Source organism: Salmo salar, chromosome 01 (genome assembly GCF_965601325.2).
Source record: "Salmo salar chromosome 01, fSalSal1, whole genome shotgun sequence".
NCBI classification, from domain to species: domain Eukaryota; kingdom Metazoa; phylum Chordata; class Actinopteri; order Salmoniformes; family Salmonidae; genus Salmo; species Salmo salar.
This window is the reverse complement of record NC_138291.1, coordinates 32,545,452-32,558,596: the sequence shown is the minus strand read 5'-3', so window position 1 is coordinate 32,558,596 and position 13,145 is coordinate 32,545,452. Positions and strand designations below refer to the sequence as shown.

The 13,145-nt window shown below is 44.0% G+C and overlaps 1 protein-coding gene across 1 annotated transcript in view; it reads left to right on the top strand.

Annotated features, from left to right (window-relative positions):
* Window positions 1-6,693: 6,693 nt before the first annotated feature.
* Window positions 6,694-13,145, top strand: part of LOC106600486 (leucine-rich repeat and immunoglobulin-like domain-containing nogo receptor-interacting protein 2) — a 34,396-nt gene continuing 27,944 nt past the window's right edge. The window contains exon 1 of the mRNA XM_014191866.3: window positions 6,694-7,172. The gene's annotated coding sequence lies outside the window, so the exon portion shown is untranslated. The remainder of the gene's footprint in view (window positions 7,173-13,145) is intronic.

Below are 13,145 nucleotides of genomic sequence, written 5' to 3'. Positions count from 1 at the left end.
GTTTGAAGTATTATCCAATTGCTTTACTGTTAGGGTCAGTAATTCACTCATCTGAATGAAGTCACCAAGTTTCATCTCCTTTTCTTCCATCTAGAGGGTGCTATGACCCCATAGTAAAGTACAGCCAATCTTTGTATAGGTGCTTATTTGACCAATCAGTATGGGGCCTTGATTGTCAGTTTGCTGCAGACCAGCATCAACTAGATGAATGCCTGATCCAGTGATAACAGGTGACTTTTTGGCTTTCTGCCAAGGTTGCTAATCATGTGGGCAAGGCTACAATTTAGAAAATTGCAAGCACAGTGGGTGTCTATTCCAGAGGTGTTATTTTGAAATATAGACCTTGAATCAGACATAAAGAAGTCCAACAAAAACAAACCCTTAACAGTAAAACTTTATTTCAAGGGTACCTACATAAGGAGTGCTTCATTTTTGAAGTTTTATTTAACCTTTATTTAACTAGGCAAGTCAGTTAAGAACACATTCTTATTTACAATGACGCCTACCAAAAGGCCTCCTGCGGGGACGGGGACTGGGATTAAAAATAAAATATAGGACAAAACACACATCACGACAAGAGAGACAACACTACGTAAAGAGAGACCTAAGACAACAACGTAGCATCAACACAACATGACAACATGGTAGCAATGCAACATGGCAGCATACACAGCATGGTACAAACATTATTGGGCACAGTCAACAGCACAAAGGGTAAGAAGGTAGAGACAACAATACATCACGCAAAGCAGCCACAACTGTCAGTAAGAGTGTCCATGATTGAGTCTTTGAATGAGGAGATTGAGATAAAACTGTCCAGTTTGAGTGTGTCTTGCAGCTCGTTCCAGTCGCTAGCTGCAGCGAACTGAAAAGACGAACGACCCAGGGATGTGTGTGCTCTGGGGACATTTAACAGAATGTGACTGGCAGAACGGGTGTTGTATGTGGAGGATGAGGGCTGCAGTAAATATCTCAGATGTGGCGAGTGCGACCTAAGAGGGTTTTATAAATAAGCATCAAACAGTAGGTCTTGCAACTGGTATACAGAGATGACCAGTTTACAGAGGAGTATAGAGTGCAGTGATGTGTCTTATAAGGAGCATTAGTGGCAGATCTGATGGCCGAATGGTAAAGAACATCTAGCCGCTCGAGAGCACCCTTACCTGCTGATCTATAAATTACGTCTCCATAATCTAGCATGGGTAGGAGGGTCATCTGAATCAGGGTTAGTTTGGTAGCAGGGTGAAAGAGGAGCGATTACGATAGAGGAAACCAAGTCTAGATTTAACTTTAGCCTGTAGCTTTGATATGTGCTGAGAGAAGGACAGTGAACCGCCTAGCCATACTCCCAAGTACTTGTATGAGGTGACTACATCAAGCTCTAAACCCTCAGAGGTAGTAATCACATCTGTGGGGTGAGGGTCATTTTTCTTACCAAACCACATTACATTTGTTTTAGAGGTGTTCAGAAGAAGGTTAAGGGCAGAGAAAGCTTGTTAGACACTAAGAAAGCTTTGTTGTAGAGCATTTAACACAAAATCCGTGGAGGGGCCAGCTGAGTATAAGACTTTATCATTTGCAAAACATTTGATTTCAAGGGGGCACCAGGACAATAATTAATTCATAACTCATATACTGCATTCCAAAGCAGTACATAAACGTTTAATACATCATAGTGCTATGGCATTGCTCTCAGGACAGCAGATGTTAGCATACACACAGGAGACAAAGTCATGTTTAAAGAGTTTACGTATCTATTCCTGTCTGTCCTTGTATTGTAGGCTATAGTGGAGAGGATGACAGGTGATCAATTTCCAGAGGGTCCGGTCGGGGCTTTCATTTCACTCCCGTCAGGATCAATGGGAGAATTTGTTATATGGGATTATGGGAATGGAAAGGATAATCAGAGAACCACTTAAGGACTTTGTAAGGTTGTGTTCCAAGGTGCGAAGGATTTAGTTTAATGCCTTTGTTATAGAATTACAGTCAGGTCCATATTTACTGGCAGCCTTTGTCACGTACGTTTGTAGGAGGAGACCAAGGCGCAGCGTGAAGATCGTTCCACATCTTTTATTTAAAAGTGAAACTTAGCCAGCCAAACAAAAAACAAACCGTGACGACAGCGATGCAACATGCACTAACTCAAAATAATCTCCCACAAACACAGGTGGGAAAAACAACTACTTAAATATGATCCCCAATTAGAGACAATGATGACCAGCTGCCTCTAATTGGGAATCATACAAAACCCCCACCATAGAAAAAATAAACTAGAACTGTCATGTCCTGACCAATATTTAGGCATTATTTGTATTATATTTTGGTCAGGACGTGGCAGAGGTATATTTGTTTTGTATTTTGGGGTTTTTGTGTGTGGTGTAGTGGGGTGTTACTTGTTGGTATAGGTTCTAGGTTTGTTTTTCTATGTATAGTTAATTGGGGTTGGACTCCCAATTGAAGGTAGGTGTGTTGAGTTGCCTTTGATTGGGAGTCCTATATAATAACGCAGTGCAAAATACAACTACCCACAAAACACAAAGACAAACACACCCTATTATGGTTGTGTTTGTCTTTGTGTTTTGTGGGTAGTTGTATTTTGCACTGCGTTATTTATGCCTGTAAAACTGTCACTAGTCTTATTTCGTTTTCTTGTTTTTCCTCCGTGTTCACATTCGTTTAATAAATTAAGATGATGAGCACTAACTCCTCTGCGTATTGGTCCACATTCTCCGACGATGATTTCGCTATATCGTCTAGCGACGAAGAAATCTGTGACAGAACTACCCACCACAACAGGACCAAGCAGCGGAGTAAAGAGCGGGACGCGGAATATATAGATTATTCTGAAAAGTGGACTTGGGAAGAGATACTGGCCGGAGTGGGCCCGTGGAAGAAGGCTGTGGTGGAACAGGAATGCTACATTGGGACACGTCTGGCTAGGAAGCCGGAGAGGCACCCCCAATAATTTTTTTTTGGGGGGGGGCACACGGGTAGTTTGGCTGGGCGTAGGAAGAGCCATAAGCCAGCTACCCGTGAGTGCAGGAAGGGGCGAAGAAGGTGGAGAGCGCCGTGTTTCGCCGAGGTGCGCACTATCTCGCCCATACGCACACACAGCCCAGTCCGCCCTGTACCAGCACCCCGCTTGTGCAGGGCTACTAGTTCCATCCAGCCAGGACGGGTTGTGCAGGCGGTGCTATCACGGCCACCTGTGCGCCTCCATGGCTCAGTCTTTCTGGTTCCTGCCTCTCGGAGTATCCCGGGAGTGAGTACTCCCAGTCTAGCACGACCAGTACCAGCAATCCGGACCAAGCTTCCAAATAGTCAGCCTAGTCCTGTTCAGCCTGTTCCCGCTCCCCGCACTAGCCCTAAGGTGCGTGTGCCCAGACTGGCACATCCAGTACCAGCCCCACGCATCAGGCATCTAGTGCATCAGCCCAGCCTCGCCAGTCTGGTGCCGCCAGAGCCGCTCGCCAGTCAGGAGTCGCCAGAGCCGCCCGCCAGTCAGGAGTCGCCAGAGCCGCCCGCCAGTCAGGAGTCGCCAGAGCCGCCCGCCAGTCAGGAGTCGCCAGAGCCGCCCGCCAGTCAGGAGTCGCCAGAGCCGCCCGCCAGTCAGGAGTCGCCAGAGCCGCCCGCCAGTCAGGAGTCGCCAGAGCCGCCCGCCAGTCAGGAGTCGCCAGAGCCGCCCGCCAGTCAGGAGTCGCCAGAGCCGCCCACCAGTCAGGAGCCGCCAGAGCCGCCCGCCAGTCAGGAGCCGCTAGAGCCGCCCGCCAGTCAGGAGCCGCCAGAGCGGCCCATCTGCCCGGATCAGCCAGAGCGGCCCGTCTGCCCGGATCAGCCAGAGCGGCCCGTCTGCCCGGATCTGCCAGAGCGGCCCGTCTGCCCGGAGCTGCCAGAGCGGCCCGTCTGCCCGGAGGGGTCTGTTTGTGACCCAGAACCGAAGGGGTCTACCTGCGACCCGGAACCAAGGGGGTCGGCCTGCGACCCGGGACTGAGGGAATCTGCTTGTGACCCAGAACCGGGTGAGTCTGGCTACGATCCCAAATTGGAATTAAGTAACTGTGACTGTAATGAGTCTGCCTACAGACCGGGACCGAAGGAGTCTGCCTACTGTCCAAAGCCAAGCAAGTCTGTCTACGGTCTGGAGGGCAGTAGGCCAGAACCGGAGCCACCTCCAATATAGGTGGGTTGGGGAGGGGGGGTGTAGCACAGTGCCGTCGTTGACGGCAGCCACCCTCCCTTCCCTCCCTTTAGTTTAGGGGGTTTATTTTGTATTGGGTTTTCTTTATGTTGGTGCATTCGGTGTATGCACCTTTAGGGGGGGGTAATGTCACGTCCTGACCAATATTTAGGTATTATTTGTATTATATTTTGGTCAGGACGTGGCAGAGGTATATTTGTTTTCTATTTTGGGGTTTTGTGTGTGGTGTAGTGGGGTGTTAGTTGTTGGTATAGGTTCTAGGTTTGTTTTTCTATGTATAGTTAATTGGGGTTGGACTCCCAATTGAAGGCAGGTGTGTTGAGTTGCCTTTGATTGGGAGTCCTATATAATAGGGTGTGTTTGTCTTTGTGTTTTGTGGGTAGTTGTATTTTGCACTGCGTTATTTATGCCTGTAAAACTGTCACTACTCTTATTTCGTTTCCTTGTTTTTCCTCCGTGTTCACATTCGTTTAATAAATTAAGATGATGAGCACTAACTCCTCTGCGTATTGGTCCACATTCTCCGACGATGATTTCGCTATATCATCTAGCGACGAAGAAATCTGTGACAAGAACACAACATAGAAAAAATCAACTAGATAAACATAATCTAGAATGCCCACCCAAATCACACCCTGACCTACCCAAATAGAGAAATAAAAAGGTTCTCTACGGTCAGGGCGTGACAGCCTTGATAAAGAAGAGCAAAAGAGACTGTATAAAATAAATAATACAAATACTGAGCTTTATTTTATTTTAAAAAATGTTAAAGGGAAATTATATTATTTTATACTATTACAATTGCTCAGAGAAAGACATTTAGTTTAACAAGTAATACATTTAAAAAACGGAAAAAGATAGTGGTCAAAATGATTGCCACTCCTGTTTTCAATACTCCAGCACCCTCCCCTTGCGAGGATAACAACACTGAGCCTTTTTCTAAAATGTTTTATAAGATTGGAGAACACGTTGGTAGGGATCTTAGACCATTCCTCCATACAGAATCTTTCCAGAACCTTGATTACCTTTGTCTGCGTTTATGGACTGCCCTCTTCAATTCAAACCACAGGTTTTCAAAGGGGTTCAAGTCGGGAGACTGAGATGGCCATTGCAAAATGTTGAATTTGTGGTCAATTTTACCGTAGGTATGAGGTACTTTTCTGCATATGCTTCTGTTTTTCAACACCAAATCCACTACTGGTGTGCATGGCAAAATAGCTTTATTTTCATGTCATCTGACCTTAGCATCGCTTGGAGTTTGATAAACGGCATTGGCACTTGAATTGGAACCAGTGCTATGATCAGATGACATGAAAATAGAGCTCTTTGGCAAAGCCCACCAGTGGTGAAGTGTACTCTATCCAAAAGGTAGAGGCAGATGTATGGCTCTGGTTAGAGGGTGCATGAGCCGAAAGAGAAGTGTGGGAAAAATACATAACATCTGCAATCCTAATGGGGACCATAGGGGATAGGGCTCACCATTTAGGTTTATTAGATTCATTACTAGTGCAGCACTAGTTTACTGTGGGCATTATTAGAACTGCTCAGTTGGTTGGACGACCCCCATGGATCTGGCAACACCAGGGCACTGTTCAGTAATCTAATGGATGATTTATGCTCTGGATTAGATTACAACTGGATTTAATTATACTGCTTATTATGTTGTAGCATGGATGTTATTTCCTGAAATGGTACATTTGTTGAACTGCTAAATGTAGACCTGCATTGATATTTTATGCCATCTTGCATAGAATTGCAAATCAGAATATGTTGTTTACATGAAAATACTAGATGGTATTTACATTTAATTATTGAAAACAATGGAGGTTGCATACTAATTATAGAAATGCTTGTGCCTGAATTATGGAACAGCTTAGATGTTTCCCACTGCACATTATGGAGTAACATTGATGTTTTATGCTTCCTACACAAAGCAGCATGGATGTCATGTCATAGTTCTGCCATTTCCTTAAGTCTAGGGCAGTGGGATGCTGCATCTATTTTGGTCTCCCTCTTCAGTCCTCTGTGTCAGCTGGCTCAGAGGGAGGCAGCAAAGGCGGTCTGTCACCGCGGGGAGAAGCAGAGGGCTAGCTACAGTAGGGTAGCTAACCCTCAGAGATGCTAACCCCACAGGTACATGCTAATGAAGCAAACAGTATCAATAGCACAGCCTTTCCACCCCTATTTCACCTACTCCCTCTTACCACAGCAATCATGACTCCTCTTTGTACCGTGCACATACCAGTCTCCAGAGATATAGTTAGAGGAGGATGTGTCCGAAAATAGGAAGGAAAGAGAGAAATTGAATTAAAGAGAGCGAGATGGAGAGGGGTGAAAGAGAAAGCCAGGGAGAGGTATAAAAAACCTTTTTGAGCAGATGTGTCAGAGAGAAGCTTAGAGGGAGAGAGAGAGAGGCTATGAAATAGAGAGGGGAGGAGTAAAAGCCCTCCCTGTAGGTTTTTCTTCACCCATTCAGAGTGCTGAGGTAGGGCTAGGGCTGATCACAGGTGATGAGCAAGAGTAGAGTGAAGAGGGGGGAGGATCAGTAGAGCAAGGGGGATAACTGAACCCCTGCCGCGCCTCGACAAAGGAGCTCACACCAATGAAGAGCCTTTCTCTATTTCTCTCTTTCCCTTTCTCTCTCTCTGCCTCATCTCAGCTCATCCCCCCTCAGTCGCCCGCCTGTTCCAGTGTTTTCACAGGGCTTTCGAGATGGCTCGTTAGAATAGTGGGAGAAATTAGGAGTGCGACCGTGGGGATGAAATGCACAGTAATCAAAGAGATAGTGAGATGAAAGTATATTGTTCCCATGAAGGGCAGAGTAGAAGGGGCTGACACAAAGCGGATTGAGCGGGCACTCGGAAGCTTTGTGTCTGTGTTAGAGTAAGTCTGTGTGCGTGTGTCAGCTTGGCTGCGTGACCCTCAGTGAGCTAATCTGGAGTATGGATTTTGGAATGAGGAGCAGCACTTAAAGGTAAGAATCACCTCAAAATATACCTGTCACTGAGAATATGCCATATTATTAAGGAATTCTCTTTTTTCCAGAGGGGAGAATTCTTACCAACTGTACTCGTGTTTCAAATCTGTAACTGACATTTCTAACACAGGGAAGATTTGACTGGAATGATCCTTTCTCCAAAGTCTGTCTTCTCTTGCGCATAGGCACTCTTTCAGAAGGAGAGAGTGAGGGTAGGAGATTTCATAATGTTCTTGTTGAAAACCCTCCTGAAAAGGCGTAGTCCTATTCTGTTGTGGATGGGGTATGTGGATAAGTGATATAGGGGTGAGTGGGAACTGTCTGGGTGAAGTGAAATGAGTGGATGAGGTACGTATATAAATTAGGTGGATGCTGTGTGTGAGATTATCAGTGGATTTGGGGAGTCTGGATGAAAGTGTGGTTGAGGTTGACAGAGTGGATAGCTCTGGTGATGAGGTGAGTTTTGTGGATATGTAACTGTTGTAATCAGATTTTTAATCAGTGTATAGGTGAGTAATAGTGGGGATAAGATTGAGGAGGAAATTAATGGATGAGGAGTACTGTATGGACGGAATAAATTGATCAAGTCTTTGGATGAGGTTGACGACATGGATGAGGTCTATGGATGAGGTGTGTGTGTATGAAAAGTACATTGAGGATGAGATGAACTGTATGGGATGAATGAATGAAGTATGTGGATGATGTGAACTGCATTGTTGAGAAACATGGATGAAACATATGCAATTAATGAAAATTGCGGAAGAGGTGAACTGTATGGATGCGACTTATAGATGAGGGAGTCGGTTACCCACTGAGCTGTCCTGATGAGGTGAGCTTAGCGTATGAATTTCTTCTATGTGGATGAGTGCCCTTTTGAAAGCTTGCAGATAAGGTGAGATATTGTGTGGCCGTAGCCCTTCATGCAGATGAGTGCTTGCGAAACCCATAACTTAATACACACATCTCCCCTGACCTTAAACATGAGCAAATCCATCTGAATTATACATGAGCTATGCTACTGAAGAGGTCTCCAGGCTGGACCTACTGTCTGTCTATTCTGTCTGTCTGTCTGTCTGTTGGAGCTGGTAATGGAGGGAAGAGGAGCCCAGTTTCCAGTAAAGAGGCGTTACCGCTGCCTGCGCAGGGATATGAGAGAGTGTGTGAGGTGTTACCATGGCAACCCGTGGTAACGCCAAGGCAGCAGCTACTCATGCTGGGGTACAAACAGAAATAAAACAATTACATCACAACAAAACTGTAGCCTACATGATAAATAAACCAATACATCTTACAGGACATTATTACACTGAACAAAAATATAAACGCAAAATGCAATAATTTCGAAGATTTTACTGAGATACAGTTCAAGGAAATCAGTCAATTTAAATAAATTCATTAGGCCCTAATCTATGGATTTCACAATACTGGGAATACATATATGCATCTGTTGGTCACAGTCACTTGGGCTCCTGAGTGGCGCAGTGGTCTAAGGCACTGTATCTCAGCGCTAAAGGCAGCACTACAGATCCTGGTTTGATTCCAGGCTGTATCACAACCGGCTGTGATTGGGAGTCCCATAAGGTGGTGCACAATTGGCCTGATGTTGTTGGGGTAGGCTGTTGTTGTAAATAAGAATTTGTTCTTAACTGACTTTATTTAAATAAAATAAATAAAATATACCTTAAAAAAAAGTAGGTGTGTGGATCAGAAAATCAGGCTGTATCTGATGTGACCCATCCAGGGACTGACCAGGACCAACCCTGCTTAGCAAGCAGGCCAGCATTTGGCAAGCCAGCATTTGGATGCAGGGTGGTATGCTGCTGGCTGCTCTGTTCACACTGTCTGCTATCTGCCCGGTACAGTTGAAACCTGGATTAATCCATGAAGAGCACAGTTCTCCAGCATGCCAGTGGCCATCGATGGTGAGCATTTTCTCAATGAAGTCGGTTACGACGCCGAACTGCAGTCAGGTCAAGACCCTGGTGAGGACAACGAGCACACAGATGAGTTTCCCTGAGACGGTTTATGGTTTTGGCATAAATTATTTGCTTGTGCAAACCAACAGTTTCATCAGGTGTCCGGGTGGCTGTTCTCAGACAATCCTGCAGGTGAAGAAGCATGATGTGGTGTTCCTGGGCTGCCGTGGTTACACGTGGTCTGTGGTTGTGAGGCTGGTTGGATGTACTGCCAAATTCTCTAAAACAACATTGGAGGCGGCTTATGGTAGAGAAATGAACATATAATGTTCTGGCAGCAGCTCTAGTGGACATTTCTGCAGTCAGCATGCCAATTGCACGCACCCTCCAAACTTGAGACATCTGTGGCATTGTGTTGTGTGACAAAACAATGCACATTTTAGAGTGGCCATTTATTGTCCCCAGCACAAGGTGCACCCGTGTAATGATCATGCTGTTTATTCAGATTCTTGATATGCCACACCTGTCAGGTGGGTGGATTATCTTGGCAAGGGAGAAATGCTGACTAACAGGGATGTAAACAAATTTGTGCACAACATTTGAGAGAAACAAGCTTTTTGTGAAGATGGAAAATTTCAGGGATCTTATATTTCAGCTCATGAAACATGGGACCAACACTTTACATGTTGTATTTATATTTTGGTTCAGTTTACATTATTACTCTATTATTACACATTTACAATATAACATGTACAATACTACAATAATACAATATTACATTGTGTCTGTGTGTAGAGTGAGTGTGATAGAGTGTGTGTGCGTATGCGTGTTTGTGTGCATGTCTCTTCACAGTTCGTGTGGTGCCATGAGGTGTTGTTTTATCTGTTTTTTAAATCTGATTTTACTGCTCACTTGAGTTTCTTAATGTGGAAGAGAGTTGCATGTAGTCATGGTTCTATGGAATACTGCGCGTTTCCCATAGTCTGTTCTGGACTTGGGGACTATGAAGAGACGGTGGTATGTCTTGTGGGGTATGTATGGGTGTCTGAGCTGTGTTAGCTGTTTGAACAAAAGGTTCATTGCTTTCACCACCTCAATACCTCTCACAAAGACATGTGTTTTCTCCCCTGAATCAGAGAGGAGCGGAAAGGAGAACAGAACTATCTCTCGTGAGGGGCAATGGGGGGTCATATTGTTCTCTCATTTAGCTTTTTGTTCCACTCTTTGCAGCCTTTTATTCAAGGGAAGCAGTTTATAAAGCTTTGTTTTGATAAAAGTTTACAGCCACATCAGACCAAGGATATGAGCTGAACACAAGGGAGTGGCAGATAGATCAGAACACTGATAACAGTCGGCACACTTGAGCATTTCCATCTTTCGTACACTGAATATGGATGGTGTGCTACGTAGCACAGTTCTCTGAACGTAGTTGTGCCACTCATCTTCCTCTGAGGCAAGCTGGGGTGTTTGGTTGTTATTGGCGACTGGGTTTGTAGTTCTGACAGGGAGACGAGGCTCCTCTGTAGTGTCCTCAGTCTGGGATAATTAGAATTGCAGATGTAGTCTTCTGTAGGCGTTCGTTTCAACAAACTCAAGGTTTTCCTGTCTGCGGTGAATAGGTTTTGACTCAGAAACACTCTTGTGCAGATAATTCACAAGAGCAAGGGCATATTTGTACGCACAAAGGACCTATTTTGTCTCACACAGGCAGGTACGCTACCCATCGTACCACTGGCATCAACTGGACTGCCATGAAACCTGAATTGGTTCAGGATACCCACCCCCGAAACACATACACACACATACACACACACACTCACAACTGTATATGGAAGATATTTTCCAGTGCAATACAGTATCGTATAAGAACTCATAAAAGTGACATACTTTCTGGAGGGTGCTTCCAGAGGCTTATGATTTCCCAGGGACTGGAATGTTGTCATGAAATGTAAACTTCATCTTGAGGCTGTTCCTTTATAGCTTGGTGGTTCAGATCTGTTTGTACTCCTCCCAGCCATGTTTGTTGACTGTTACACCCAAGTAACATGCATGGCTTGGCAACGATAGACAGATTTAGCTATACAGACAGCACATAAAAATAGGACTAATGATATGACTTTAAAAAAAGAATGATAACACTAGTTTGCACCAGAGACTTCACATGCCCTATAATGGTTGTGACCTTTTTTGGTTTACTTACTGTTTATTTGATCCGCGGGCTATATCAGGAAATAATTACTGTTGACACTTTTCTTTGAACCACCTGTGTGTAACACACTTTGAATACATTATAAACCAACTCTTGTAAAAAAAAATATTCAGGGGTGAATTGAAATTGACCCCCAAAAACCATATACTTAATAAAATGTATGCAAGTCATTTAAATGATTTTTTAATTTCATTTTACCCAAAAAGTTCTGAATAAATCAAACTTCTCATGTTGCTTAAAATGTAAGTATCTTTTAAGGATAACCAAAGATAGAGAAAATTGATTTAATTTACTGCATTTTAATAATATTTTAAGTTCTTGCAACAACTTGCCACATGGCTCTGTTTTTATCGGATTGTGGTTAATTCAACATTTGTAGACATTATGATTATTTGACACAATGTTGTATACATTGAGTGTACAAAACATTAAGAACACCTTCCTAATATTGAGTTGCACTCCCCCCTACCCCCTTTGCCCTCAGAACAGCCCTAATTTGTCGGGGTATGGACTCTACAAGGTGTCTAAAGCGTTCCACAGGGATACTGGGGCATGTTGACTCCAATGGTTCCCACAGTTCAATGTCCTTTGGGTGGTGGACCATTCTTAATACACACAAGAAACTGTTGAGCGTGAAAAACCCAGAAGCGTTGCAGTTCTTGACACAAACCGGTGCGCCTGGCACCTACTACCATACTCGCTCAAAGGCACTTAAATGTTCTATATTGTCCATTCACCCTCTGAATGGCACACATATACAATCCATGTCTCAATTGTCTCAAGGCTTAAAAATCTTTCTTTAACCTGTTTCCTCCCCTTCATCTACACTGATTGAAGTGACATCAATAAGGGATCACAGCTTTCACCTGGATTCATCTGGTCAGTCTATGTCATGGAAAGAGCAGGTGTTCTTAATGATTTTTACACTCAGTGTACATGTTTGAAGAAAGACAAGAATACACTACCGTTCAAAAGTTTGGGGTCACTTAGAAATGTCCTTGTTAATGAAAGAAAAACACTTTTTTATCCATTAAAATAACATAAAATTTATCAGAAATACAGTGTAGACATTGTTAATGTTGTAAATGACTATTGTAGCTGGAAATTGAAGATTTTTTTTAATGGAATATCTACATAGGCGTACAGATCCCCATTATCAGCAACCATCACTCCTGTGTTCCAATCGCACGTTGTGTTACCTAATCCAAGTTTATCATTTTAAAAGGCTAATTGATCATTAGAAAACCCTTTTGCAATTATGTTAGCACAGCTGAAAACTGTTGTCCTAATTAAAGAAGCAGTAACATTGGCCTTCTTTAGACTAGTTGAGTATCTGGAGCATCAGCATTTGTGGGTTCGATTACAGGCTCAAAATGGCCAGAAACAAAGAACTTTCTTCTGAAACTCATCAGTCTATTCTTGTTCTGAGAAATGAAGGCATGATGATCCATTACACGTCATGTCTGGTTAGATGGGTCGCTGCATAGCTATTTTCAGGTCTCTCCAGAGATGTTAGATCATGTTCAAGTCCGGGCTCCGGCTGGGCCACTTAAGGCCATTCAGAGACTTGTCCCAAAACCACTCCTGCGTTGTCTTGGCTGTGTGCTTAGGGTCGTTGTCCTGTTGGACGGTGAACCTTCTCCCCAGTCTGAGGTCCTGAGCGCTCTGGAATGTTTTTGTACCCTTCCCCAGATCTGTGCCTTGACACAATCCTGTCTCAGAGCTCTACGGACAATTCCTTCAACCTAATGGCTTGTTTTTTTGCTCTGACATGCACTGTCAACTGTGGGACCTTACATAGACAAGTGTGTGCCTTTCCAAATCATGTCCAATCAATTGAATTTA